Source organism: Sorex fumeus, unplaced genomic scaffold (assembly GCF_029834395.1).
Source record: "Sorex fumeus unplaced genomic scaffold, SorFum_2.1 ptg000003l, whole genome shotgun sequence".
In the NCBI taxonomy this organism is placed as follows: Eukaryota; Metazoa; Chordata; class Mammalia; order Eulipotyphla; family Soricidae; genus Sorex; species Sorex fumeus.
The window spans coordinates 56,095,735-56,102,271 of NW_026606060.1; positions in this window are offsets into that span (position 1 = coordinate 56,095,735).

Sequence of the window (6,537 nt, forward strand, 5' to 3'; positions counted from 1 at the left end):
ACATCAGGATCCATTGTGAGCTGTATTATGGATTCACTACAAGGATTGAATACACCATGGGAAGTTTGCCAGGCTCTGCTGTGCTGACAAATACTCTCCGCAGCTTTCTGGGCTCTCCAAGATGTGCAGAAGGAATCAAACAAGGGTCGACCACATGAAAGGCAAACGCACTACCCGCTGTGCTATCACTCTAGCCCAAATAATTGTACATTGATATTATATTATCTTCTACAATAAGATGCCCAGTATTTTTACTTTATTTTGGTGGGGGCTGAGCCACACCCAGTGGTGCTCAAGGCTCTGTGTCCAGTGGTTACTCCCAGTGAGGTGCAGGGAATCATATGTGGTTACTGGTTTTGCCCAATGGCATCTGCTCATTCTAGGAACACGAAGAGCCTCAAACTGATCGTTCAAGGTTTTGACAAAGAAGTCTGACCATCTCGTAGGTGGGAGACCACGTGATCTTTTGATGTTCCGTGGAATCCAGTTGTTAATGGCTCTAGTCCACCAGTCGTCTCTAAATTTTGGCTGCTGGGAGTATCTGTCACCACCTGCAGAGCCTGGCAAGCTCCCCATGGTGTGTTCAATATGCCAAAAACAGTAACAACAAGTCTCACAATGGAGAAGTTATTGGTGCCAGCTCGAGCAAATCAATAAACAATGGGAGGACAGTGCTACAGTGTTAGAAGAGAAGGGGAGAGTCAATTGAAACCTACTTGGGTGATCTTGTTGAAACCTATGTGAGAAATGGTGAACGCTTAGACCTGATGAGCGCAGTGTGGGTGTTGCAGGGTGGTTGTGCTCTGGATACACTGAATGTTGGAGCCACCATATTTTATAACAGCTTGCATATGAATATTTGCAAAAAGAGACTCCTGTGTAACTCTAAGAATTTTCTGCTGAGCTATGGCAAGGAATGAGTTATCATTCTTGATAAGAGAAAGCCTTATCAAGTGTTTTATCTTTGGGTCTGTTTCTTGCGGAGAAAACATCCAAAAGTACAGAACTATATGCTTTAACAAAAATTTCTTTGTATGTACAATTGATCAGGAATAAATGACTTACCAGAATTAATAAATAATTAATTCATCTTTTCTGACTTTATTAAATGCAATAAAGTCTTTTTCCAATAACTCCTAATGTGACCCAGACATTTTTTTTATTTTTTAATTTTGGCTGGGGTGAGGAGCAAGGGAAGGGAGATGCATGCTGGGAATTCAAGTGAGGGTCTCATAGAGATAAAGCATGCACTGAGCCCATCTTGAAACATTTCTGAAATCTAATTAACAACTAACAACTTTTACTGGAGATTAAATTGTTGCAAATTATGTAGTTCCTAAAATATTGTAAATTTCATTTTAAAACGGTATTGTGTGGTGGGATCACTACCGTCACTATCATCACTATCATCTCATTGTTCATTGGTGGCTCAAGCAGGCACCTGTAACGTCTTCGTTTGTTCCCGCCTCATGCCAGTGCAGCCCAATGGTGTCTGCTAGCTCCAGGAACACGAAGACCATGTGATTGTTACTGGGGCTGGAGTGATGAATTAAGATGAGTGATGATGAGTGATAGAACAGCAGGTAGGGTGTTTATCTTGCATGTGGCCTCCCGGGTTCGATTCTTCCATCCCCCTTGGAGAGCCTGGCAAGCTACCGAGAGTATCCTGCCCGCATGGTAGAGTCTAGCAAGTTCCTCGTGGCATATTCGATATGCCAAAAACAGTAACAAGTCTCACAATGGAGACGTTTCTGGTGCCTGCTCCAGCAAGTCAATGAACAATGGGAGGACAGTGCTACAGTGCTACTGCATTTTGAATATCTAACACATCACAATTAGCTTTCCAGGTTCTCTGAGAGGGATGGAGGTTTTTCTACTCGTCTTTACAGCTGTTCCAAGTCTACCAAAAGCAGGCTTTTTGGTCAGCTAGCATCTGAATGCTGACAAACATGCACTGCTTGCATATTTGGGCAGCACTTGGGACATCTGCAGCCTCAATTGATATCCTTGAGATTGATAAAATGTGCCCAAGGAAATCAGTGGGCTCATGTTGATCTCCTTGAGATTGATGGAATATGCCAGAGCACGAAGGGTTCAGGCGGTGTCAGCTCCAACTTGGATCATTTGTGTGGTGGAATATGGAGGTTGTTGAACAGCTGGCAGAGCAGAACCCCGTCGTGTAGTGTCTGTGCCAAGTCGAACACTCATGCTGAGATCCAGGTCACTCAGAGTCCTGCAGGCAGCCCTGCACGGTGGCTGAGCGCAGTGGCTCCATGCCCAATGGCACCATGACTCAGCCTTGTCCACGGTCCTTCCCTGCCCTGATAAGGCTACACCATCTGAGTCTTACACAACAGCCAGTGATGTCCAGCAGGGGTCACACGCAAAGTTCCCTCCCTGGCATGTTGAGCCATGCACCGTCCAAGGCAAGATGGTAAGCTGGGTTCAGGAGAGCACGAAGGGTTCAGGCGGTGTCAGCTCCAACTTGGATCATTTGTGTGGTGGAATATAGTGAAAAAACTCAATGAAATGAACACCTCAAAAGAATACTTTATTTGGCTAAACTCTCACTCAAACTCAGAGGAATGATACAATATTTTAGGAATAATCAACAGCTTAGGAACTTTATATACTCAAAACCAAACTAAAAGAAGTACTAAAGGTGCTACTGTAAGACAGAAAGAAAACCCTACAAGAACAACAAACCCCTACAGAAACACGGCACAAAACCCCACGACAATAATCTCTCTCATTGTCAATGGTCTAAATGCACCAACTAAGAGACACAGAGTGGAAAAATGGATTCAGATACTAAACCCAATATTCTGTTGCCTACAAGAGACACATCTGAACAGTCATAACAAAAGATACCCTTGACATTCTACAAATAAATGGATCAAACACTCCTGAAATTCATATGGAACAAAAAAACCTCTGAAGAGCTAAAGCAATTCTTGGGAAAAAAAAGATGAGAGGCATCACCCTCCCCAACCTCAAACTCTACTACGAAGCAGTAATAATTAAAACAGCATGGACTTGAACAAAGGCAGAGCCACAGAACAATGGAACAGGGTAGAATATCTTTTGTGTGTACCTAGAAATATATGATTATCTCATCTTTGATAAAGGAGCAAGAAATGTGAAGTGGAGCAAGGAAAGCCTCTTTAACAAATAATGCTGCAAAACCAGACAGCTACCTGCAAAAAAATGGACTCAGACCACTACCTAATACCATGCACAAGAATCAGATCAAAATGAATTAAAGACCTCAACATCAGACCAGAATTTATTAGGTACATTGAAGACAAGGTCGGCAAAACCCTTCATGACATTGAACCTAAAGGATGACACTCCACTGTCCAAGAAAGTGGAAACAGAGATAAACAAATGGGACTATATTACACTAAAAAACTTCTTCACCTCAAAAGAAACAGTGACCAGAATACAAAGACAATCCACAGAATGGTAAAGGATATTCACCCAGTACCGATCTGATAAGGGATTAATATCAAGGATACACAAGGAACTGGTTGAACTGCACAAGAGACAACACCCAACCACATCAGAAAATGGTGCAATCCCGCATCTGTGCAACCCTTTGGCCACCGGTCCATTTCGTCTCAACATCCCATGGCCAAAAAGGGGCATAGACCCCATTGGTAGTAGGTGTGGCTTCTGCTGCAGGGGGCATGACTGCAGTTATTTTCCCCTCTCCTATTGGACTCTCGTATCAATCCCCATTACTTAACTCAGTGGAGAACTCCCTGGCTATCTCAAAGACAAGAGGCCAATAGGCCATTAGCCTATTTCAATTGCACCAAAACAATGGTGAATACACGTCTATACCAATTTTACCAAAATACCTCTGAGCACAAGAAGCTGTACAAGCCCAATATAAAACAACACATCCTCTGAATATTCACCATAGACCTCACATAAGTCATAGAGAAATACCTGAGAGGAAGGACATACTCTAGAAAGGGATAAAGGTGACATCATCAACCGAGCTCACCCAAAACCCTTTCTCACAGTAAGAGGGAACAGCTCTAGTGAACTGGAAGGTCCCAACTCTATACAACCACAATGACATGAAGAAACAGTACAAATCCCCAACACAAGGAGAGGATAAAGAAGAGTCTAGAAGCCACAACAGGGGTTACTCACAAACACCAACTTTCCAATAAAAAATTCAGAGATGAAATGCTGGGATTGTTCAATGAACTTACAGAACAGTGGAGCAGTCAGCAAAGAAAATACAGGAAGAAATGAGAGCAGAAATAGGAAAGTTACATTCAGAAATGTCATGAATAAAAGATTCTGTAAATGAAATAAAAATACTCAGGGGTGACCTTAACAGTAGGATGGCTACAGCAGAAGACAGAATCAGTGAGCTTGAAGACAAGATGCAGAAAGTTCACAGGGTACAGCAAACAATGGGAAAAGACCTCAAAATAGCTCTTGGGTGAATCAGAAACCTAGGGGATGATTCTAAGAGGAATAACATTAGAACCAATGGAGTTCCAGAAGGACAGGGAGGCAACCCCAATGAAAAAGCTGCAGTTGAAATCATTGCTGAAAAGTTCCAAAGGTGGAGAATGCAGAGGTCCAGATCATAGAAGCCTGAAGGGTGCCAGCTAGAGAAGACCTTAATGAAAAGACTCCAAGAAATATCATAGTCAGAATGATGTTACTGATAGAGACGCAATACAGGAATCAGCAAGGTCAAAAAAAGGATCAACCCTCAGATTTACAGCAGACCATCAGACGAAACGCTCCAAACCCAAAAACAATGGTGGGATATAGTTTAATCACTTAATCACTTAATTACTTAACTTCCCATTAGTCGTTGATTTGCTCGAGCAGGCACCAGTAACGTCTCCTTTTGTCCCTGTCGCGTGCTAGTGTAGCCCAATGGCATCTGTTCACTCCGGGAACATGAAGGGCCTCAAACCGATCGTTCATGATCTTGACGAAGAAGTCTGACCATCTGGAAGGTGGGCGGCCATGCGGTCTTTTGACATCCCGTGGAATCCAGTCGGTGACAGCTCTAGTCCAGCGGTCATCTTTAAATCTCATTATGTGACCAGCCCATCTGATTTTCGAAACCTTGGCAAATGAGACAGCGTCCCTGATTCTTGATCGTGGACGGATGTCAGAACTCCGGATACTTTCTCTCATTTGAGTGAAACGTTATATTCCAAGCATAGCTCTTTCTATTCTTCTTTGGGAGACCTGAATAGCGTTCTCATCTTGTTTGCATAGGGCCCAGGTCTCTGAGGCATATGTTAATGCAGGAAGAACAGTGGAATCAAAGAGATGTGCCCGGAGCCGGAGGTTCTTCATCCTCTTAGCTATTTCTTCGACGTTCTTGAAGGCGTTCCAAGCCGCTCTCTTCCTCCTGAGCAGCTCGGGTGCCAGGACATTTGTCATGTTGACCTCTCAACCTAGGTACACATAGCTGTTGCATTCAGAGATGGTCATTCCGTTGAGAGCGAATGGGGCGTCAGGAACAAGGCTGTTTCTCATAAACATTGTCTTTGTAAGATTCAGCTGTAGTCCGACCTTTCCACACTCACGGTCAAAGTCGGCCAGCATTTGTGCCGCTTGGCTGATGTTTGGTGTTATTAAAACAATGTCATCAGCAAAGCGGAGGTGGTGTAGTTGCCGACCATCTATCTTCACTCCCATTCCTTCCCATTCCAGTAGTCGCATGATGTTCTCGAGGGTGGCACTGAAGAGTTTCGGTGAAATGGTATCACCCTGCCGCACCCCTCTCTTGACATCAACGATCACTTCTTTGTAGAATGGTGAGATCCTGGTAGTGAATCTGCAATACAGCTCACGGAGGATCCTGATATATTGGGCTTGAATGCCCTGATTGGGTAGAGCTTCAATGACCGCTTCCGTCTCAATAGAATCATAGGCCTTCTTTAAATCAATGAACGTTAAACAGAGCGGCATTTTGAACTCCCGAGAAACCTCAATGAGCTTGGTTTTCGTTTGGATATGGTCGATGGTGCTGAATCCTTTGTGGAACCCGGCTTGTTCGCATGGTTTTCCTTCATCTAGTTTTCTGCCAATCCTATTTAGGATGACTCGAGTGAACAACTTGTAGATGAAAGACAATAGGCAGATCGGGCAATAGTTGCCAATGTCATGGATGTCTCCCTTCTTGAACAGTAGTACGGTCCTGCTGGTTTTCCATTGGGACGGAACCTTGCATTCAGACAGGTAGCGAGTGAAGAGCCGAGCCAGTGTATTCATGAGTACTGACGGCAGGTTCTTCAGGTGTTCAGGTCTGACCTTGTCTGGGCCAGGTGCTGTTTGTTTCTTTACCGACGAAATGGCATGTCGGATTTCAGAAGGGAGAACGTTGGGAACGACATATCCATCCTGTGGAATTTGGTATGTCGGCAAGTGGACATGGCTATCAAAGAGATTTGAGTAAAAGTCATGAATAATCTTCTCCATTGCCGTTCTGGAGGATGTGATGGATCCATCAGGACGTCGGAGGGCAGTCATCTTGGTCTTGTAGTT